Below are 24,830 nucleotides of genomic sequence, written 5' to 3'. Positions count from 1 at the left end.
CTGTGACCTTAAGTTAAAGGAGGAGGCCAGACCAAGACAATTGACAGGAGGAAAGCTCTCTCTCGGATCTCCTGCTAGGGCTCTCCATTGTTCAACCCCAACCTCAGGCCAGAGGGCAAGGGAGCCCATTGATTAGTCCAATAGGTCAGTCCCTGAGGCAGAGTAAGGTGGAAAAGGGCAAAAGGAAGATATTCAACAAAACTTTAAAAAGGAAGAGAATGCTAGCTGAAGAACCAGGGAAGACTTCATGAAATAGGAAACATCTAAACTGGGCCTTAAAACATGAGTTGGATTTTAATGATGGTAATGATTCTGTACGCAATATGAACAACACATGTAAAGCTGTTAATAATGAAAATGCATGACTGTCCAGGTGGAATTTAGAAAACCAGACATGTTGAGAGATAAAACTAAAATATCAGGGTCATATTAAGGATTAGGTTTATTTTCTTTCATCTTAATGTGCACTGCATTATTTGTAGCAATAATTACTTTAAATGGAAATAGACTAAATGCTCCAATCAGAAGTCATAGGGTGGCTGAATGGATTTAAAAAATAAAAAGATCCATACATATGCCACCTACAAGGACCACTTCAGATCGAAAGACAAAAAGACTGAGAGTAAAGCGATGGAAAAAGATATTTCATGTAAATAGAAAGGAAAAAATCTGGGGTAGCAATACTTATATCAGACAAAATAAAAGGCTGTAACAGAGACAAAGAAGGGCAATTCATAACGATAAAGGGATCAATCCAACAAGAGGACATATCCCTTGTAAACATTTACTCACCTAATGTAGGAGCACTTAAATATATAAAGCAAATATTGATGGACATAAAGAGAGTGACAGTAATAGTATGGGACTTTAACACCCCCTTGACTTCAAAGGATAGATCATCCAGTCAGGAAAATCAACAAGGAAACAGTGGCCTTAAATGACACATTAGACCGGATCAACTTAATTGATATTTTTAGGACATTTCACCCCAAAGCAGCAGAAAATACATTCTTTTCAAGTGCACATAGAACATTTTCCAGGATAGACCTGGATACCCATCCTCAAACTATCCCAAAAAAATAGGAGAGGGAAGGTTCCCAAATTCATTTTATGAGACCAGATTACAAAAACCAGACAAAGGTACTTCAAAAAATGAAAATATAGGCCAATATCCTTGCTCAACATAGATGCAAAAATCCTCAACAAAATATTAGCAAATGAAATTCAGCAATACATAAAAAGATAACACACCATGATCAAGTGGAATTTATTACTGGAATGCAGATTTGTTCAATATCCACAAATGAATTAATGTCATACACCACATAAACAAAATGAAGGATAAAGATCATATGATCACATCAATAGATGCAGAAAAAACATTTGACAAAAATCCAACATTCATTTATGATAAAAACTCTCAGCAAAGTAGAGAGAGAAGCAATATACCTTAACATGATAAAGGCCAGATATGACAAAGCCACAGCTAACATCATACGAAGTGGTGAAAGGCTGAAAGCTTTTTCTTTAAGATCAGAAACAAGACAAGAACGTCCACTTTCACCACTTTTATTCAACATTGGAAGTCCTAGTCACAGCAATGAGACAAGAAAAAGAAATACAAGGTATCCATATTGGAAAGGAAACAATAAAACTGTCATTATTTGCAGATGACATGATGACATGCAGCTGACATATAGATAACCCTAAATTATCCACCAAAAACCTATTAAAAGTAATAAATGAATTCGGCAAAGTAGCATGATACAAAATTAATATTCAGAAATCAGTTGCATTTTTAGACATCAATAACAAACTATCAGAAAGAGAAATTAAGAAAACAATCTCATTTACAATTGCATCAAAAAGAATAAAATTCCTGGAATAAATTTAACCAAGGAGATAAAACACCTGTACTTGGAAAACTATAAGACATTGAAGAAAGAAACTGAAGATGCAAATAAATGGAAGGCTATACCGTGCTCGTTGCTAGGAAAAATTAACATAGTTAAAATGTCCATACTACCTAAAGCAATCTAGATTCAATGCAATCCCTATCAAAATACCAAAGGAATTTTTCACAGAAGTATTATAAAACAAAGAATCCTAAAATTTATATGGAATCACAAAAGACTCCAAATAGCCAAAGCAATCTTGAGAAAGAAGAACAAAGTTGAAGGTATCATACTACCTGATTTCAAACTATACTGCAAGGCTATAGTAGTCAAAACAGCATGGTACTGGCATAAAAACAAACACATAAATCAGTGGAAAAGAATGGAGAAGTCAGAAATAAATCTACACGTATGGTCAATTAATTATGACAAAAGAGGCAAGAATATATACTGGGGAAAAGACAATCTCTTCAATAAATAGTATTGGAAAAATTGGACAGATACATGCAAAAGAATGAAATTGGATCACTTTCTTACACCATATATAAGAATAAACTCAAAATGGATCAAAGACTTAAATGACTTGAAACTATAAAACTCCTAGAAGAAAACATTGGCAGTATTTTTTTGGATATGTCTCCTTGGGCAAGGGAAATAAAAGAAAAAAATAAACAAATGGGAGTACATCAAACTCAAGAGTTTTTGCACAACAAAGGAAACCATCGATGCAATAAAAAGACAACTTACTCAATGGGAGAAGATACTCACCAATGATATGTCCAATAAGGGGCTAATATCCAAATTATATATCGAATTCATACAATTTAACACCAAAAAAAAAACCAATATGATTAAAAAATGGGTAGATGGGGCAGCCAGATGGCTCAGTTGGTTAGAGTGGGAGCTCTTAACAACAAGGTTCCTGGTTCGATTCACACATGGGCCAATGAGCTGCGCCCTCTACAACTAGATTGAAGAGAACCAGCTGCAGCTGAGCTGCTGGTGGGGCAGCTGGATGGCTCAGTTGGTTAGAGTGCTAGCTCTTAACAACAAGGTTGCCGGTTCAATTCCCACATGGGATGGTGGGCTGGGCCCCATGCTACTAAGAATTGAAAAACAGCAACTGGACTTGGAGCTAAGCTGCACCCTCTAAAGCTAGATTAAAGGACAACGACTTGACTTGGAGCTGATGGGCCCTGGAGAAACATACTCTTCCCCAATATTCCCCAATTAAAAATGGGCAGAGGACCTGAATAGACATTTCTCCAAAGAGGACATACAGTTGGCCAACAGACATATAAAAAGATGCTCAACATCACTAATCATCAGGGAAATGGAAGTTAAAACCACAATGAGGTATCACTCACACCTGTCAGGATGGCTACCATCAATAAATCAACAAACAAGTGTTAACAAGGATGTAGAGAAAAGGGAATCCTCATACACTGCCACTGGGATGGTAAATTGGTGCAGCCAAGATGGAAAACAGTATGGAGGTTTCTCAAAAGATTAAGAATTGAACAACCATATGACCCAGCAATTCTATGCTGGGTATTTACCCAAAGAAATACAAAACACTAATTCAAAAAGATATATGCATCCCTATGTTTAGTACAGCATTATTTTAAATAGACAAGATATGGAAACAACCTAAGTATCCATCAATACACGAATGGATAAAGATGTGGTACATATATAAAATGGAATATTACTCTGTCATAGAAAGGAATGAAATCTTGCCATCTGCAACATGTATGGACCTAGAAGGTGTTGTGCTGAGTGGAGTAAGTCAGACAGAAAAAGACCAATGCCATTTGATTTCACTTATAAGTGGAAGCTAAGGAATAAAATAAACAAAAAAACAAACAAAAAGAAAAAAACCCAAAAACACACTCATACAGATACAGAGAACAAATTGATGGTCACCAGTTAAAAAAGGTAAAGGGATTAAAAAGCACAAATTGGCAGTTATAAAAATAGTCACAGGGAAGTAAAGTACAGAATAGGGAATACAGTCAATAATATTGTAACAACTATTTATGGTGTTAGATGGGTACTAAACTTACTGGAGTGATCACTTTGTAGTTATATAAATATCTAATCACTATGTTGTACACCTAAAACTAATATAATATTGGATGTCAACCATAATTGAAAATTTTTTAAAAAGAAAGCTGTGGCTATTTAAGTACATAGGAATCTTTTATTCTTGAATTCATTAACTAAGATTCACCTGAATTATCACGACATACTCATAGATGTACTTTCCTTTTAATTTTCTGAAAACAAATACAAATATGTGAAAAATATCCTAATCATGTGAGGAAGTTAAAATTATTTAGTTAACCAATAGTGTACAGTGCCTACTAAAGCAAAATACTGTGCTAGACACTGCTCCGATTGTTTAATTGTTAGGACTACTTTGTGCAATGAATACTTTATTAGAAGTGTTGTATTCAAAACCAGGGTTTTAGATCCATACAGCTAGGAACATTTACTAAGTAAATATTTTGTGTTAGGCTCTCTTCTTAGCACCTTAAATGTTATTAATTCCATTTCATCCTCACAATACATCTATGTGAGTTCCTATTATCATTGTGTAATTTCCACGTGAAAAAACTGAAGTCCCACAGGTAGAAGTACTTCTACACAAAGCTCTTGCTCTTTCTTAACCACTGTGATATTCTGCCACTAACAAAATAACTGTTCACAGCGTTACCAGGAAAGGCAAATCTTATCTGAACACTAAGCTATTACAATTTAAAATTGTTCTTCAAGGTTTCCTTACTTCCTGTCGTTTTGCTTTACCCTAGGAGAAACTTTACCAAGTCTCCATTTCAGCATTTCTGATAGCAATTTCAGTAAAATTTTGTTATGGCCTTTGGCCCAAAGCAATAAAATCTGACCCTACTGCCATTTATTTGTCAGTCACTTTTGGAGTCTTTTTCCTCCATTAACTTTTCCATTTGCACATAAAGAGAATTATAAATCTTACCCCAAAATTCCACCTACTTTGCCATTATTGACCAGAATTTGAAGCTTTATCAGAGACAGACACCATTACATTTTTTTATTTATTTGCCATTTTTCAAATTACAAAAAATGCTCATTTTTTGTTCCGAGTGAAAAAATACAACAATGCAGAAGAAAAGGCTAACCTTCTATGCCTTATCTCACCCCAATCCCATTCATTGAAGTACCGAACAGGTACCAAGGTGACGAAGGATATACCCACACTTTTCTCCACATATAAAAGGATATACCTCTCTTTATTTTTCTTTTCACTGAAATAGACACATACATACACATCAACCTACAACTTGCTTTTCATCACACAATATACCATGAACAGAAAGAGTTATTTGCGATAGATAGAACTCTTCCCTTTTTCATGCATACACACACACAGCCACAGTTATACAAGCACAATTTAAAATAAGGTTTAGGTTTACAGAACAATTAAGCAGAAAGTACAGAGTTCCTTTGTACTCCTTCAGTCCCCTCTCCCCTCCTCAGTTTTCTCTATAATTAACATCTCGCATTACTGTGGTACATTTATTATAATTGACGAGCCAATACTGATATATTATTATTAACTAATGTCTATAGTTCACATAGAGTCCCACTATGAATTCTGACAAATGCATAATGACGTGTATCCATTTTTACAGTATCACACAGGATAATTTCACTGCCCTAAAAATCTCCTGTTCTCTATCTAGTCATCCCTCCCTCCCTTCCCCTGAACACCTGGCAACCACAGATCTTTTTACTGTCTCCATAGTTTTGCCTTTCCTAGATGGTCATATAGTTGGAATCATACTATATGTAGCCTTTTCAGACTGGCTTTTTGTTGTTGTTTTAATTTTCTGCATTTGTCCTATTTTTTTCATTTTTCATTTTTTTTTTTTTTTTTTTTAAGATTTTATTGGGGAAGGAGAATAGGACTTTATTGGGGAACAGTGTGTACTTCCAGGACTTTTTTTTTTTTTTCCAAGTCAAGTTGTTGTCCTTTCAATCTTAGTTCAGCTTCAAGTTGGTGTCCTTGCAGTCTTTGTTGTGGAGGGCGCAGCTCAGCTCCAGGTCCAGTTGCCATTGCTAGTTGCAGGGGGCGCAGCCCACCATCCCTTGTGGGAGTGGAACCGGCAACCTTGTGGTTGAGAGGACACGCTCCAACCAACTGAGCCATCCGGGAGCTCAGTGGCAGTTCAGCTCAAGGTGCCATGTTCAATATTGGTTGCAGGGGGTGGAGCCCACCATCCCTTGCGGGACTCGAGGAGTTGAACCAGCAACCGTGTAGTTGAGAGCTCACTGGACCATGTGGGAATCAAACCGGCAGCCTTAGGAGTTAGGAGCACGGCATTCCAACCGCCAGAGCCACCGGGACGGCCCCGGGCACAACATTTTGATCTTCCTCTCCTCTATAAGGAAATACTTCCCAATCAAGCATAATGAAGCTTTGCACACAGACCCATGTTCATGGTACTGTAGAGCTTCAAGTTTGTCTAGACTTCAGTCATTATACTAAGTTTCTCAGTTTCACCTAGTTTCTCAGCAGCCTGAAAGACATTTGAAATGGCATCCTGAAAAGCAAGACTAATTCAGGATCACCAATGGTTCTATTAGGCCACAATGAAGTAGGTATACAATCTGTTCACCGGTTCCCACACTTCTGCAGTTGTCACAGCCCACACAGCTTCCTTCAAGCCTGCCCTAGAGAGAATAGCAACAAGGAAGGGGACGGATCCGTGATTCACAATTTGCTGTATCTGGTCCTGGTGGCCAGCAGATATGTGTGCCACAGTCCATGCAGCTTCCTCATGAATACTAGTTTTGGAGTTAATTAGCAAGCTGGGAAAGAGGGCAAGTGCCTCTGCAACTATTACGACCTGAGTCGGTTCATCTGTCTCAGTGACAATATTTTCTATGGCTCTTAGTACAGGAGTTACAATTGGGAATTCAGTAGCTCCTGGAAGCTTCACAAGTTGGGGCACAACTCCTGCTTTCATGACCATATCAATTGTTCATTGGGACCATCTGTAAAGTAGGAAATGGTCCAGCGGGTATCTGCTAACACTGCTGGATCATCGTGATGCAGGAGATGAACTAAAGTAGGAAGATTTTGCTCAAAAGCGTCTTACAGGGTGCAGGACTCCTGTTGCAACAAAGGTTTGAAAGTGTCCAGGTAAGACGATGTGAGTAACCACATGCTAAACATGACATATTAGGAAATGCAAGATAGGCCAACAACGGATCAACTGCACCATACTTGACACAGTCTTAGAAAACTGAACCACCACCTGCAATGTTTCCATACAGCTTGTTCACCGATGTGAGCAAGGGGAGGTACCAACAGAGAAATGAATGATGGGATAGTACCTCTATCTACCACAGCCTTGGTCTGTTCTGATGTCCTGGAAGCAACGACAGTGAGCACCAAAGCAGCTACAGACTACAGTCAGTCCTACCCAAGGACACAGATTTGGAATTAAACCAGCCCAGATTATGTTGCCTGTGGGGGGCTGTTTTTCCTTGGAAAGCAGTTTCTCAGCAACTTGAGTAGCTTGAAGCTGGCTTTCCAAATTGTTGGGAATTGCCTTGACGTTGTCATCAACAGACCAATTTATAGTGTCGATTGTTGCGGTTTTCTTGCAGTAGAGAAGTAGCATCATTAGGAAATGAGCTTCCATTTCTCCTTTTCAGCACCTGGTCATCCTTCTTCGCTTTCCTCAGCTCCACAGGAACTTCTGTCTAACACCACCTCAGTTCTGTAGTGTCTTTCCCTTGTTCTTGAATTGGTTAAGGTGGGCAGCTGGTAAATCAGCATTCTCGCTGGTGGACATGATTGTGAGACAAAGGGAGAAAGCTACAGAGCTGGCGCAGGCTTCCACAGAAGGCAGTGCAGACCCCATAGCTTCACGACTTAAGAAAATCTGGGGCTAGAAATGGAGGGAAGCTGAGACACATTCAAGTCTCTGGATACTCAAGCATTCTAGATACTCCCTAAACATGTGATTTCCCTGATTCTTCAATCTCTTGGCGCAATGTGGCCCCAATGAGTTTCCCCACCATCCTGTAGAATCCTAGAAATTCTCTCTATTAGAGCAGTTCATCTGAGTGAGCTGTAACCTCACAGTGCCTCCTAGTGAAATGCACATGCTACCAGGGAGGACAAAGGGATACCTTACTTTGAATGGAAAAGGAACTGAAGAAATTACTGTATGCTGACTAAGAGCTTGATCAGGTATCAGAGCATAATAACAACAGATAGATAACACTTACGTAGCTAAGCACGGTGGGTTCTAAGTGTTTTATATTTATTTACTCATTTAGTCCTCACAACTCTGAGGAAGTTATCATTATTATCCTCATTTTACAGAAGAGATAACAAGCCCAGAGATATAGGGACTAGCCCAGGATCACAGCCAGGAATCTGTGAATCTGTGAGATAAACCGTAGTTTGAATCACTATACTTCAGCACCTTTCATCCAGGATGAAGATGGGTTGTGATGGGGAAAGGCTAGGGTCTCTCTGGTATCAGACCCTAAAATACACCCTTTCTACTGAATGCAATTCTTTTATCACCTTTATCAAAAGATAAAAACAGAAATCCCTGTGTGTCTCTAGGCAGTCCCTCACTCCGTTTGTCTAGGGCTTCTTTTCCTGAAAAGAAAGGAAAGAAAAGGAAAGGAAAGGAAGGGAAAATTGCACATAACAGCAAGTACTTATACAGAGGTAACAGACATACATACTTACTTACACAGACATACGTACATGGAAAAATAAAAATTCATATTCCCAATGTAAGCCCCTGGTTCCTGAAAGAAGCAGGAAAATAGCTTTGAGATCACCAAAACACATCTTTGTTTATACAACATTCTGCTATTGTTAACAATGTTTTTCTGCTAAAGAATGTTCCCATGACAACTGTCCGAGTGGTATGTGAGATCTGGTAGGTCCCATATGCAGCTGTCCTACTCTCTGGACATAAGCAAGGAATTCCTAGAACAGACAGATGGATATCTAGTGCTAATCCTTCCCTCCTCTCTGCAAAAAGATAGATTCATTAGATAGGATCCTGTGAGAAAAGATAAAAGACGGTTTTACTAAAATAGAATCTGAAGACTCTAAGTTCTTGCCATTCCAACATCCCTTCAAAAAAGGCAACCACAGGTGACTCTTTAACTATAATTTGCCCTGTTTTATGTCATTTGACCCTGCTTCCCAGGTCCCAACTGCCTGGACCCCAAGCAAAAGCAAGCACGTTCAGCATGGGCATAGAGAGACTGTCAGCCATTAGATGACACAAATAAAAATGCTAATACGGGTATGCCAAATTGGATAAAGATTAACTGACACGATCAAGTCTCCTGGGGAGCTCTCTCCTGGGAGAGAGAGCTGCTATTGGCCTCCTATGGTTACTGCTGAATTCTGAGCAGTAATGAGTAATGTTCCAGTGTCATGTGGCCTGGCTGTGTGACTGCTGACAGTTTCCAGTTTCCTTATCTCCCCACACAGCCTTACATTCATGACTCATCATATAAGATAACCTGACCACTCTCTTCCATGCGGCCTGAAAATCCCTATCACAATGGCAAGTTCAACTGTCAACAACAAACACAAAGCAGAATCACTGAGCAGCAGTTGCATGAGAAGTAGACTTGGGAGCAGTTTGCCCAGCAGCTGGCCTGGACCAAGACTGTGAAGGTGGCAACATGGAAGGTGGCTGGATTATTAGGGTTGAGGAAGTCTTGCCTTATTACAGGCAGAATCCAAGAGGGGTAAACTGTGTCACTGCCTTAAGGATAGTACATAAAATAAAGGGACATTAGAGATCCAGGGCTTCATTCCATCACGTAAAACTCCTGGGAGCTAGGGTGTCTGCAACAATTGAAGCAAATCACCTGGGAGACTTCCCATTCCTAATAATTAAGGATCCTACAGGGCAGGGATCAGCAAATTTTTTCTATAAAGGGTCAGGTAGCAAATATATTAGGCTATGTGGGCCATATGGTCTCTGTTACAACTAGTCCACTCTGCCTTTGCAGTACAAAAGCATCCACAAATATTACATAAACACATCGGCATGCCTATGTTCCAATAAAACTTTACTAAAGTAGGCGGTAGCCAGATTTGGCCCACAGGCCATAGTTTGCCAACCCTGCTGTCGGGCAAAAGTCCCTGTTAGAGCCAACTTCATCAGAAACAGAAGTGGGTTTGTGGGTTCCAAGAGGAAAAGGGAACAAAGCAAAACTAAAGGGAGTCCTGCATACGTAAAGGGCCTTCTAACCCTTAGAACTACATTAAAATCATTTACCACTGAAAATAAAGTGAAAGTACATATACAGATCACCTTGACCTATTTTCTTACAATGACTGACACTGTACCTCAGTCATTCAATAAGCCAACACTGAATAGTGTTATCAGTCAGGACAGGCTACTTAGGCCACTGTAGCAAACTCCCAAAGCATAATAGCCTAAAACAACAAAAAAGTTTATTTTTGGCTCAGTGGGGGTCAGTAGGGGTCTCTGTTGGTTGTAGCTTCTCTAGAACAGAACCAACAGAACAACCTGTCTCCAAGGCTGCTGAGAATGGTGCCAGAACCAAACGCTCAGACATCATTTCTGCTCATCACACACTAGACAGAACTAATCATATGGCCCCACCTCACACGATGGGACCAAGAAGTGAAAGTCTCTCACACAGCAGGAGATGAAGAGTGATGATTATTAAGTGAGCAGCACAACAATGGTTAAGCCACTTTTTCCTAAACAATCACAAAATGAGACTCTTATTAAAAAACATTTCTGATTAATTGGTTAGCCAGAAACCACTGTCAACTTCATTTAAATTACAATTTCACTTTGTTTGGTATATTTTTCCTTCGTGTCTAAGCATTTTGAAATTGCAGGAGCCTGAGGTCATCCTTACGAATATCAATGCTTAATGCCCAAGTCGGTAGACACACTGGTAGAGGAGATAAGAGACAGTGTTTACCGGCCACAGGATGTCACCAGAAACTGTATGCAAGCAGGGCTCTCCCAGAACATTTTGGAAAGAGGATACACAGAGGGGTTTTGCCACGTGCCACTTTGGGAGCAGTGTAGATTTCACAATTCCTTAGCTCCCACTGCAGTATTCCCGGTCAGCTGGGATGGTGTAGCAGGCACTGTTAATGTCCTTCCCATATACACTCAGTTCCATTACCATTTTCACGCATACCAGCCCCTGGTGTGCTTCCACGCACGAAAGTCAGTACCTGTGTCTCTTAGTCTCTTTTTTGGAGGTCGACCCTCAGGGGACTAGAACTCCTTTTAAGAACCAGATGTCCTAGTAGCAGCCTTAACCAGTGACTGATGGGTGCAGGAAAACTCTGATCAGGAAATTCTTCATCAGCAAAACTCTATACTCTGTCTTCAAAGCAGAGTTACTTAGCCGCCTTCTCTTATTGGTCTCATTCCCCACCTCACCGACCACTGGCAATACTTCCTACTAATAAATTACTTTCACACAAGTCCTCATCTCAGGGTCTGTTACCGAGGAAGCCAGCCTGAAAACAGCCCACCCACAGCTTGAGGATAGAAAAGCTATGTGGTGCTACGGAAAGAAGGCAGGATTTGGACTCAGAAAACTCTAAATGACAAAGTTCCAGCTCTATAACTTATTAGATAATGGCAGTCTCTAACAGCCCTTCTAAATGGAGAAATAATGGGACCTACCACAGCAATTTTGTGACAACCAAATACAGGCAACTACGATAATACATGTGGAAGCACTTTGTAAGCTAGCGCATGCTACACTATGAAGAAGTTAGCTCATTTAAAGACAGCTGTTTCCCAACTTCTAATCCCTCCCCCATCTTGCAATTATAACTATGTTCCCACCTGTCCACAAACAGTAGAAAATTTGTAGAGCTGTGGTGCTCAGATTTCAGCATGCATCGTAATCAGCTGGAAGGCTGTTCAAACAGCTTGAAGGGCTCCACCCCCAGAATTTTTGGTTCAATAGGTCTGAGGTAGAGCCCAAGACTCTGCATTTCTACCAAATGCCCAGGTAATACTGACGCTGCTGACCTGGAGACCTCACTTTAAGAACCACTGTTATGAGGAAGACTTCGGCCACCTCTGCGGAGGGAATTGACAGAAGCTTGCAGTGATTCTACCTTACTATACAAACACTAAGCTTTAAACAAAAACTTATTGTGAGAGTTTCTTTCCCACGTTATGAATGTCCCCATCTGATGAAATAAACACTTGCAAGCAAAGTTGGCTGTAAACAAAATTTCTGTAGAGGAAACTCTAAATTCAATCTCAATCTCATAGTAACTCACATACGTACATTTAGTAAAAAAAAAGAAAGAAAGAAAGAAAGAAAGAAAGAAAGAAAGAAAGAAAGAAAGAAAGAAAGAAAGAAAGAAAGAAAGAAGAGGTTCAGATAGTTGCCAGTCCAGTGCCATGATCGATGTTAAAGTAACAAGAACGATAACTGATTCACTATTGAAATATACCAGGTAATGTTCAAAGAACTTTACACACATTATAATTTCCTCCTCACAATAACCCATGAAATAGATAGTCCTTATCATCTTCATTTTACAGGTGAGCTAAGTGAGTCAGAGAGATGTCAAGAAAGTTGCCCAGAGTCTTACAGTTCTAGTAGATGTCAGAGGTAGGACTCAAACGCAGGCGTCTGGCCACACAGCGCAGTCTGAATCAGAAACAATACTGCATCACGGATGAGCTTTGAAAACCCTGCCCAGTTTACAAAACTCTAACTCTATGACCTTTCTTCTTATTGGCGCCCCTTTATGTAGGTACCTTCCATTCCTGTGTGGGCCATCTGATCAGCATGGCACTACCCCAAAGCACAGGCATGGCTCTTAGGAAGCTTGCCAGTTGCTTTGCCTGCGTGTGGATAATAACTCACAATTAGGGCTCTTATACCGCCCTACATGCAGCTATTAAATATGGCGAGCACTCAACCCGAGCAGTACCAGAACTGAGAAGGGGTGATAAAGAGCAAGCGTACTAAACCCTCACTGACCTACTTTATTTTGAAGATGCTCAGCATGACACAGATTTGTTAAAGACTTGCGCTTTTTAACTTTCAGTGTAGTTTATAAACGTAACACAAAGTAAGAACAAACTGAAATCTGTCTCTATAGCTAGAAACCAGCCCAGGGCTGGGTAAAAGATTAATAGGAGACTGACGGCTCTCAACTGAATCACATTAAGTCCCTCTATAAAGAAAGCACAATACAAACAGAAATAAAACAGAGGAAGGGAGGAAGAGGCACCTTGTCTGGGACCTTAGGTCTCAGTAGCAGGTTGGTCCCGGAGTCCACAGACAGTCTTGGAAGTCAAAAAAAGAAGGGAAGGGTGAGGAGAAAGACTGCAGGGCGTTTGGTCTGTCTGTCCCTCTCTGATTCAGATGAGCAGGTTAGCTAGGGACATTCCTGATGTCCAGAAGGGTAATTTGCTCAGGTCATACAGTGAGGTAGTAGTGGAAGGACTGATACCTACATTCAAACTTTCTATCCACTTGTACACTTGGGCACTTTTAGGAGACCATCCTGATTTCTCCCGGGTATATTTTGCCCAGGGTCTCCATATGTGGTGTTTCAGCCTCTCTTCGTCAGGAAAACTCTAAGACTATACGTAAGAGTAACCGCTGCCACCCAACTCTATCGCCCTGACACACTGTATTACATAACAGCGTTTGAGGAGAAGCAGGGACTAGTCCCAGTCATGTTTCCGAGACCCGTCCGCTGGGTCCACCATCAAGCAGGGTACTGAGCGCCACTCTCAAACTGAGATGAGACACCCACTCGCAAGCAGCTCACTCCTCAGCATTTCAGAGCATTCACTGGGAAAATGCCCAGGAAAGAGCTTTAAAATGTACTTTAACAGCACAAGGGGACTTCTGAGGAGCTGGTAATGTCCTGTTTCTTCATCTGGATGCTGGTGACATGGGTATGCTTGGCTTGGGAAAATTCAAGAGGATAGAAAATTTGAGCTGTACCCTTATAATATGTGCATTGTTCTGCATATTTCAATAAAAAGTTTTCTTTTAAAAAGAGTAGTTCCATTTTCTCACCTGCAAAAATAATGACATACATGTGCTCAAGTCTTTTCTATGGCAGTAACTTATTCATGGCACATGGATTGAGCCAGAGGAGAGGTTGTGAACAGAGGCTGGGGCAGCAGAGAGGCCGGGCCATGCTCACAGAGCGCTTCAGAAGCCTTCCTCACCACGGTCTACTTAGGCAGAGTGACCGCACCGCGGGGGGAGGAAGAAAACAGGAGCATTTCCTCCCGAGCTCTTAGCTTCCTCTTTGTCCCGGCTCCCGGCTTCCAAAATGTCCCCTGTGCACCCCCACTAACCTCAGCAGCGTATCATGCAAAAGAGCAGCAGTCCCAGGAGTGGGATCTCCAGGTCCTGGGACGCCCTGCACTGACTGTCACAAGCCAACCCGAGCAGGCCACTTGGGTACTCAAGAGGAAAGCATCACACATGTAAGGCTGCAGCTGTGACGTGGCACCCACGCAAAACACACAGTGCACACTCAGTTAACACTGACTAAGCTACGGGCTGAGCCCAGAATATGCACAATACATGTGTGCTGAATACAACGAAGTGATGGCTGTTCTCCAGGTCTCCCTTAAATTCTGTCTGCATTAATTCCACATATTTGATCTTCAGCCCAGAGGAACATCAGCAGGTCAGTGTCCTCCACGTAGCACTGTTTTCCTACTTGTGAATGTGCTCCCGAGGGCTCCTTACCGCCTTTTGTACTGGAGCCTGTCAGGCAGCACGCTGAGAGGCAGTCAGTAAGACAAAGCCGCTTCAAGTTTGAGTTGCTAATATTTTTACAGTAGAAGAAAACAAGCCTGGGAGATGGAGTTTCTGTGTTTAACTCTCATTCCTGCCTAAGTGGAAAAAGTTTTCCTGCAACCATGCTGCTAGCAGCAAATTTCCTGTTTTTAATATTGTTTAGTCTGAATGGGACTCTAGAGACCAATCTAAATGCTGGAGAAGCAAATGGGCTGAGCCCCCAAGAAAGTTCCGCTTTCTGAGTCGGGTTCAGCCCATCCAGCTGAAGCCCATATCCCAGCATCCAAGGGCCAATGAAAGAGACTGGTTTTATGTTGATCTGAGCAGCATCTGCCTCCTGCAAACCACCAGCAGGGGCCTTCCTCCCTCCAGCCACACTTCCCTCCTCCAACCCTGACAACTAGTTTGCGGAAGAGAAGAGCTGCACATTATTAGAATCACAAGATCTCTAACCCACTGGACTTGTGGCACGTCTTGTGCCTCAGCCCCTTATATAGAGTCACTTCAACCAAATAAACAAAGCATGACTCCAACCTTCGCCTACAGCCCAGGGACAGAGGTGCTTCTCAGGGTTGTCACAGCCACTTACTGAAGTGCATGCAAAAGGCCAAAAAAAATAAGATGATGCAAGTGAGACCTGACAGTGGTGAGCACTCAGCTCAGTTACCTGCTGGCGACAACCAAGAGATGGACGGACAAAAACCTGGACAGTCACTCAGGGACTTGGGACTGATTTTCAATGAAGCATAGTTAAGAAGCCTTTAAAAATCCTAACAGAGCTGACAAATGCCTAAGAGATTCATTTCTCTGGTTTATAAATGCTTCTACGTGGAAGATATTGAGCAGATGAAGTTCATCTTTACTTCGAATTAACGCTAGTGGAATTTAGGATAAACCTTGAAAATAATGTACGATTTCAATTAATTCAAAATCTATATTAAAATTCCTCTGCATTCCGTCTGGAGGTCCTGCATCATTCTTTCCCTCCTCCGTATGAAACTTGACACCTTAGGGTACTTCACAGATAGAAAGGACCGACTCACAAAAAGAGGTCCCAGGAAATGCTGAGCTGTGCTGGAGAGGAAAAGGCGCGCACTGGTGACAGGTTAGTGTGCAGACCCCAGACTCCTTCCTGGGCACCTCTGGTTGTCACCATTTTTAAAGTCCACTTCAAAACCTGGACCCTGGGTCAGAATAGGTGAAATAAAGCACCCTTTGCTATGAAGTGTGAGCTATTTTTTGTGTCTCAGAGAGTGTTTGGGTCAATTAGAGCTACTCAGGCGGTTCAGAACAAAACACCCTGACTTCACCTGTAGACAAGCACTTGCTTCAGATACAAACCTAAAATGAGGTAGCATTCTCCAAATGTCAGAGAGAGGCAGCAATACACACATTCTTATTCATGACTCCTGGATCCTTTCCTATAGCAAATGCAAAATTTAACAGTGCAATTTTTCCAGTTGTCAGCTAATTCACATTATACTTCAAATATTAGAGGCACGCACTGTCAGGAGGAGTTAGCTCACAGAGCAAGCAGCAGGGAGTTGTAGAAAGAACAAGGGCTTTGGAGGCAGCAGATCTTGGTGTCAATCTGAGCTCCACTTCTTAGTAATGTGGCAGTGGACAAGTTACCTAACCTCTCTGAGCCTCAGTTTTCACGTCTGTACAGTAGAGATGATATTGTGGTATTTTCTTTTATTTCCCACTTAAGTGAGTTTGTCAGGAGAAAAATTTCCAAACCCTGAAATCAAATCTTTAAACTACATGGGAATGTTTCCAGATGCTTATGCAGGAGGAAGTTGCTTCTATTTTCTTAAAACATCTGATGTGGGAAAAAAGGAAAACCAGTATCAGCCAGAGACCACTACATATTTGAGCTTCAAACCACAACACCACCACAAACAAGATGGGGTTAGTTTAATACGGGAGGAACAGTAAAAGGAAAAAAAGTAATTGAGAGTTTCCATTCCTGTCTCATCCTAGCAGAACCGCTATCTCTACCAACTGTATGGAAGCTGTATTAATTCTTCCTCCTATATCAATTCAGCACATATCCCCAGAAGGCACTTGTATTTTGTCTAACTGCCTAGCTGTAGAGATAAGCGTTGAGCAATGAAATGACAAACAAAGGAATAAGGCCCCACTTCTAGAAAGAGAAGCAAGGAGACTGAGTTTGAGCACACTCTTCGGTTTACCTCTTCCACTCCTGGAGACCAGATGTAAGGGGCTGTTGTATACAGAAGATGATCTTATGAGCATGTCAGTCCATCCTTTTCTGCCCTGAGGCCAACTCCCCAGGGACTCTGCCTTTTCCAACTTCTAAATACAAACTGGAGGATGACTGGGCACATCTGGTCACCATTTGATTTCAGGCTTCTATTGTGTTCAGTCTCTGGGGGGGAAGTGAGTCTATAAATAGTTCACGTGCCTCGCCTCACACTTGAAAAATGAGAAACCATCGACTCTGCCTTTTCTGCAGAGAGAAGAGAGGTTTTCACTGAACCCAGTCCCTCCATAACGATCATACATCCAGTTAATATGCTAAGTAGCCAACCTCAATCAAATGATTCACACACCTATTTTATTAGAAGACTACACAGTATCTAGAATGAAACCCAGGAGTGAACTCCAAGTTAAGATTAGTGACTGATTCATATGACGCTTTAGGAAGTCTCTGATATTTTTGGAAACTGACCAAATTATGTGGTTAACTCTACTGTGTTTCCCCGAAAATAAGACCGGGTCTTATATCAATTTTTGCTCCAAAAGACGCATTAGGGCTTTTGTTCAGGGGTTATCGTGCTGAAAAATCATGCTAGGGCTTATTTTCCAGTCAGGTCTTTTTTTCGGGGAAACACGGTATGTGTGTGAAGCACCACCTTCAAGTCTTACGGAGAAATGTATTTCCTATTTTTGGAAAAGAATGAGGTTTAAATCCTATTCAATCCTGAATAGAATAACCCTGAATAGAACAATCATGTGAATCAGATTTTTTTACAATCTTCCCCCCACACCACCCCCAACAAAAAAGGCCTATTTTGCTCTTCAAGTTTTTTCAAACACTTTATTAAAATATTTATTATAGTATTTGCCACACTGTAAAGAAATTATCTCTTTATATATGTCTGCCCCAAGAACTATAAGTTTTTAATGGGTAAGTATGAACAAGGTAAAATAATCATACATTATATGTACTTAATGAAGTTTCATTAAGAAAAGAAACATCAAATTTAATGTTCATTGAAGGGAGAAGTGAGAGAAAAGGGGGCCAAACCAAGTAGAAGTACAAGTACACAGAACAAAGTATAAACAGATTGTTTCCTCTCCATCCCCACACCTGCTCAGAATTCTAAGAAGGCTATTTTTGCTAAGAGTGAGCTTATGTAAATGTATGTAAATCAAGGAATAACTAGAGCCAGCATATGGTATTGACCACCTCAACTTCAGATCTGGAAAAGAAAATGAGACCAAACTCCTGTCCCAAAAAATGCAGTTCAGAAAGAACAGCAACAGCAACAAGAATGTTGGATAGCCAAGACCTACAACTTGAAATTTTCCAAAATGTTTCATAATAAATTATCGATTTCTGGTTCTGTTTGACTTTTGAATATAAGGAAAAGTCTCCTGTCCTGGAAGCCACAGCATATGTTTAGGAGACAAATGCTAAATTAAAATTTGCTCGCTAGAGTCCGTACAGCAAATCATAAACCAGTGTAGATCATCTGCTGACACCAGACTTAGTGCTATATGGTTTGTGGGATATAAATCAAATACAGTCTCCATCTTTGCAGTGTCTAAAATATGATAGCTGAAATAAAGTTATGGCATAAGAAATATAGTCAATAATATGATGATAGTATGGTATGGTGTCAGATGGTTGCTGGACTTATCATGGTGATCACTTCTTCAGGTATATAAATGTTGAATGACTATGGTGCACACCTGCAACTAATATAATATCTTATGTCAGCTATACGAGGTCGAACAATTAAGTTCGCAAACTCATCCTAGAAAAAGTGCTCGTTGCTACATATCTCATTGCTAGATATTATTATGGTCACCTTCGAAGTACTCACCTTGGGAAGCTATGCACTGATGCCAGCACCTAGTCAACCCTTCAAAGAAACTGTGGAACTCTTTTTCTGAAATGGCCATCAGAGCTATCATCGTATTACTCTTGATGTCCTGAATGACATAAAAATGTCTTCCTTTCAATATTTCCTTTATCTTCAGGTAAAGAAAGAAGTCATTGGGGGCCAGATCAGGTGAGTAGGGAGGGTGTTCCAATACACCTCTTTGTTTACTGGCTAAAAACTCCGTCACAGACAGTGCTGTGTGAGCTGGTGCATTGTCATGATACAAGGGCCATGAATTGTTGGCAAAAAGTTAGGTTCGTCTAACTATTTCACAGAGCCTTTTCAGCACTTCCAAATAGTAAACTTGGTTAACTGTTTGTCCAGTTGGTACAAATTCATAATGAATAATCCCTCTGATATCAACAAGATTAGCAACATCATTGCAACAAGTTCGCAAACTTAATTGTTCTACCTCGTATTAAATAAAAATCTTTAAAATAAAGATAATTTACTGTTTAAACAAAATTATTAATAATATATTATGGAGTTTATAACATATATAGACATAAAAAGTATGACTTGACAGTATAAAGACTGAGAAAGGACAAATAGAATTATTCCACTGTATCTCATTTTATGCGGGAAGCAGTATATTATCACTTGAAGGTAGACTATGATACATTAGAATTGTATACTATAAACCCTAAAGCAACCACTAACAAAGAGTCATAACTGATAAACCAACAAAGATAAAATGGAACCATAAAAAATACTCAACCCAAAAGATGGCAGAAAAATACAAAAAAAAAGGACAAAGAACAGATAGGACAAATAGAAAACAAGTAGCAAAATGATTGTCATAACTATATCAGTAATTATACTAAATATAAATGGTATAAATAACCCCAATTAAAAGGCAGAGGTGGTCTGATTAGGAAAACAAAGCAAGACCCAATTACATATATGCTGCCTACAAGAAATTTACTGTAAATGTAAGACATAAAAAGTTTAAAAGTTCAATAGTAGCAAATAAATTATGGCATACCCACACTGGTTACTATGTGTCCATCAAAAAGACTTTATATATATATATATATATATATATATATATATATATATATATACACACACACACACACACACACACACACACACACTTTTTTAATGTCTGTAAGATACAGTGACTAAACAAGGTAAGATGCAAAATAATCTGTGTATGCTACCATTTTTTTAAAGAGAAGAAATATACAGCTATATGCCCCTATCTGCATAGAATTCTCTGGGAATATATAAAAAAAACTGATAACAATGGTTGCCTCAGCAAAGGGGAAGGAGGTGGCTAGGGATAGAAAAGGGATTTAATTTTTACTGTATATCCTATTGTACTTTTTTTCTGCCATGTGCATACATTACCTATTTTTTTAATTAATAAATTACAGTATTTTAGAAGAAAAATATTTTTATTAAAGAATTAAGAGCAAAGGACACTTTCGTAAAAAAAAACTGCATAGACTATCTTTCTTGGTACAGAAACAACAGAGAATATAGTAGTAGTAATACCGACTGATATTTATTTAATGTTTCTAATATTTTCCAAAATTCTCTCAAGCCTAATACTTCATTTTATTCTAACAATATTCCTATGATGTTGGTAGGTGGGGAATTATTACTCCCTCTTGAAAGATAAGAAAACCAAGGCTATTGAAATCATACAATATACAGCTTGTTCCACTAGACCAAAGCCATCAAAGTTTGTCTGAGATGGCAGTTATGGTAAGTGGAAATGTCAGAGTGTAATACAGCTTCTTTCTTGAGTCAGCCAGCCAGACAAGTAAGAGACATGTCGATCAAGGAATAATGCACATTTTACAGTCAAAGCAAAAGCACAGTTAACTGGACTTTCAGAAAAGCAGTCATCAATTCAGAGTTGTATAAATTAAGGTGTAACATATCATATACTCTAGAATCTTGTTCCTAAACATTTGGTCCTCAATCCAGCAGCATCTTAAACTCTACCCCAGACCTCTTGGATCTAACTCTGCTTCTCTAACTTAATTACTTCCATGTACATATGTAACACCCGGTGATCTCTAAAAATGCAGATGTTGATTCAATACATTTGGGTTGGGTCTGAAAGTACACATGTCTAACAAGCTGTAGACAATACCAAGGTCCACATTTTGAGAAGCAAGGCAGAACCCCAGACTCTCTATGTCTGTGTTCCCAAAGAGTATGAAGCACGTCCTCTTTCTTTCATGGTAAGGAAGCATCTGGACATGCGCAGTCTTAATAAAGCTCAATGGGCACCTCCAGAAAGAAAAACCAGTAATATGCTCCTAGCGGCTATTTTTCTACAAGAAAGTAACTTAAATGCTAAAATCAGAACACTTCTACCACCTGGAACAAGAAGAGGTCTGTATGATGCCCCATGGGTAAGCTCATGAGAGAGCAGCAAAGATGGAGACACCATGGCCCCAATCCCAGGGTCTAGAAACAAAGGAAGCAAGTGGTGTCCAAACAACAGTGGGGTGGACATAAAGATGATATGGGCACTATAACCTATTAGAACCCCTAGAAAAGAAGGAACTGTGAATGAGATATTAGATTTGCTCAAAATCTGATCTGCAGAAAAGAAGATGTATCAAGTGAGGTAAAGAAATTGAGCAAAACTGTCTCTGTCACACACACACACACACACACACACACACACACACACACACACACACAGAGTTTGTTTACCCAGCATCTAGTATATTCCTGGTATACGAAAGGAAAATGTCTGTTGAGTGAGTGATTGCTGCTTCTGTAACCCAGGATACTCTGCCTCCTGCCCTCAGGTTAAAAATCTTCATGGCCCCCCAAATTATCTAAAGTAAAAGCAAGCACCCATTTTCCCTTTCTTGCTTCCGGAATTGGAGTGATGGTACAGCCTGTATCTGCTGGGCTCAACTAAGTATCCAGGATGCTCCTGAGGCCATTTTGCCAGAGAAACTGATTCGTCTCTATGTCCCCTAGGAGTCTGGGGCAGCTCAGAGGTGGCATGTACAGGTCTGGTTTCCTGGAGCACGTGGCCGATGGGCACTGACTAGCTCCCTCAGCTTCGCCCGGGACCAGCACCACCTACTCCACTTGAATACAGCTTATACATTCTTGCCTTCGATCTTTGTTTACGCCTTTCCCTCTGACTGAAATGACCTCCCTTGAATTCATTCAAAGCAATCTACGAATATTATTCCTCTGCACTCCCGAAGTACTTACAGTGAGTAAGTACCACTCATTTAACACTTGAATACTTGGTATTGATTGTTTATTTTATGTGTGTAAAGCCGGGTATTCCCAGTAAGACTATAAACCTTCTGAGAGCGGGGGTGGCGTCTTGTATCACTCCGCCTTCCTCATAGCTCTCAGCCCCATCATGCCGCAGATGACAGTTGCTTCCTAAATACTTACTGTGCCAGGGACTGTGGGGTATTCGAAGATGAGTGAGGCCTAGTCTGCCTTCCAGCATCACCTAGTCTAACATAATAGGTAAGTCACGTACCCCAAGAGCACTAATTTTAGTTAATAGACAGAAAATGTCACAGAGTGTAAGAAGATACTATGAGAATCTAAGGGCTGGTGACAACTTCAAGAAGGAAGTATCATTTCAACTGGGACTTGAAGAACATTTTAAGTAGCAGGAAGTGGGAAGGTGAGATATTTTAATGTACTTTAGAAAGAGGAGCTAACATGAGCAAAAGCAGGGAACTCCATAGCATTTTGGGGAAGAGCAATAACCAAAATTACCAAGATAGTCGGGAAAGAAATGAGAAAAGACTAGCCCTGTCCAATATTAAAAAGTAGTGAAACAGAATGGTATGTACCTTTATGTGTATTTGAAATTTTCTGAAACAGTATGGTGCTAGCACAAGAATACAAATAGGTCAATGGAACAAAAATAGAGTTTTAAAAGAAACCCCAAGTATACACTGGAACTTAGTACATAATAAAAGTGGTTGTTCATATCAGTGGAGAAAGGATGGGTATTCGATAAATGGTAATGGGAAAACTGGCCAGCTATCTGGGGGGAAAAAAACAAAGCTGAAGCCCTACCTCATTTCTCACACCAAAAAATTTCAAATGGATCAAATATTTAAATATCAAAAAGATAAATCCACTAGCATACCAGAAAAATAAAACATGGCGAACACTTTTATAACCTCAGAATGGAAGGCCTTTTTTAAAAAGCTTAACACACCAGGAAGCCATAAAGAAAGGTTGATAAATTTGACTACATTTACACACACACACACACACACACTCACTCACAAACACACATGGAAAAAATTACCATAAGCAAAATCAAAACAAAAGTAAAAATGGGAAATATCTGCAACATTTATGACACATGGATCAATGTCCTTAATATGCTAACTGCTTTTAAAAATAAGTAAGAAAAAGATGAATGATACAGTAGAAAAATGGGGAAAATATATGAACACATAATTCACAGGGAAGAAAAGATACAAATAGCCAAGAAACACAAAAAGATGCTCAACCTCAATTATAATAAAAGTCATTAAGAAGATACTATTTCTACGTATCTTATAGGCAGAGACTAAAAAGCATAATACCTAGTGTTGACAAGGGATATGAAAAAGTATTCTGATACATTATTGTTAAGGGTGTAAATTGGTACAATCTTTTTGGAAGGGAATTAGACAAAAATCTATTGAAATTTAAACTACATATACTCTCTGAACATGCAACTGTACTTCTAGCAATTTATCTTACAGTTATACTTGCAAAAATGCAAAGATGCTGACTCCAGTATTATGTATACTAATAAGAGAAATCTGCAAATATCTTAACTGCCCATCACTATAAAAAGAAACCATAATACCTTCATACAATGGAATTCTATGTCGCATTAAAACAGTGACGTGGAACTATAGGTAATGCAAATAAATTAGGGCAAAGATAAACTGAGTAGAATAAAGCAAGTAGAAAAATAGTATGTACAGTGTACGCCTCTTTGTATTTTTTAAATGATATATAATACAGAGGGTGCCAAAACAAATGTATACACATTTTTAAAAAGGAAAAAATTATTAAAATTGTAATAATATATACCGATAACAAAAGATGAATACAAGTCAGGTTTGACTTCTGCAATTACAAGAGGTGCTCAGAGTGGTTACTGTCAGCGTCCACACACTTCCGATTTTGGCAAGCTACTGCTTGAGCAATGGTGATCAAACAATCCACTTGCATACATTTTTTGGGCACACCGCCCTCCGCCCCCCACCCGGCCCGGTATATGCTTACTTAGGTTTAGAGAAGGTCTGGAAAGATACCAAAGAAATTGTAGACAGCGGTTACCTCTAGAGAATGAGACTGGTGGGGAGGCACAGAAGGGGAAGGTTTTACCACTTTTTTACATTACACCCTTCTGTATTGTTTGAATATTTTACAATTAGCTTATATTGCCTTTATAGCAAAATACTTTAATAAATGAATTAATCAGCTGGCATTTTTTATGCAGTCATCTGCTTTCTGATGAGCACAAAACTAGAGAAAAACTAGTCCCATTTCCGCGCCCCCTCACCGCCAGTTTCTGAACCCTTTTCAGAACACTGCACTTAGAAGGGGCCTTTTGTTGGTCAGCTGGACAGGCTCCCCCAAACAGAGGACCATTGAAATGGTGCTGAGAGGGTACGTGGACACAGGCTTGCTGTGCAAGTAGTGGGAGAGAACTCGGCACCCAGTGAGGCAGAGCAGGTGGCTTCCTGTGGAGAGGCCCGCTGTGATCGGTCTGCCGTGCACTCCTGTGGTGGACATGCACCTTTTGTTCAAAGGGCTGCTCTTCATTCTATCTTCTCCTGTTCCGATGATTTTACAAAGCAGTTTTCCCAAAGACTCTCAAAGTAATCATTGCAATCATCATACTTCACGTCTTCAAGCAATTCACTGACCATCCTTTTAAACCCCAGGACAAATTCAAGAGTCAAGGGAGGACAGGGGACCTTCTCAGCATTGCACG

The 24,830-nt window shown here is 40.0% G+C and overlaps 1 protein-coding gene and 1 pseudogene across 6 annotated transcripts in view; both read right to left on the bottom strand.

Annotated features, from left to right (window-relative positions):
* STARD9 (StAR related lipid transfer domain containing 9) overlaps window positions 1-24,830 on the bottom strand; it is a 92,507-nt gene that overhangs the window by 53,624 nt on the left and 14,053 nt on the right. The gene's annotated exons all lie outside the window — the stretch shown is intronic.
* On the bottom strand, window positions 5,656-8,135 carry LOC141570453 (importin subunit alpha-1 pseudogene; annotated as a pseudogene).

The sequence above is a fragment of the Rhinolophus sinicus genome, chromosome 3 (genome assembly GCF_057876585.1).
Source record: "Rhinolophus sinicus isolate RSI-liver-muscle chromosome 3, RSI-T2T, whole genome shotgun sequence".
Taxonomy (NCBI): Eukaryota; Metazoa; Chordata; class Mammalia; order Chiroptera; family Rhinolophidae; genus Rhinolophus; species Rhinolophus sinicus.
Note: the sequence above shows the minus strand (reverse complement) of the source record. Positions and strands in the feature narration are given on the sequence as shown.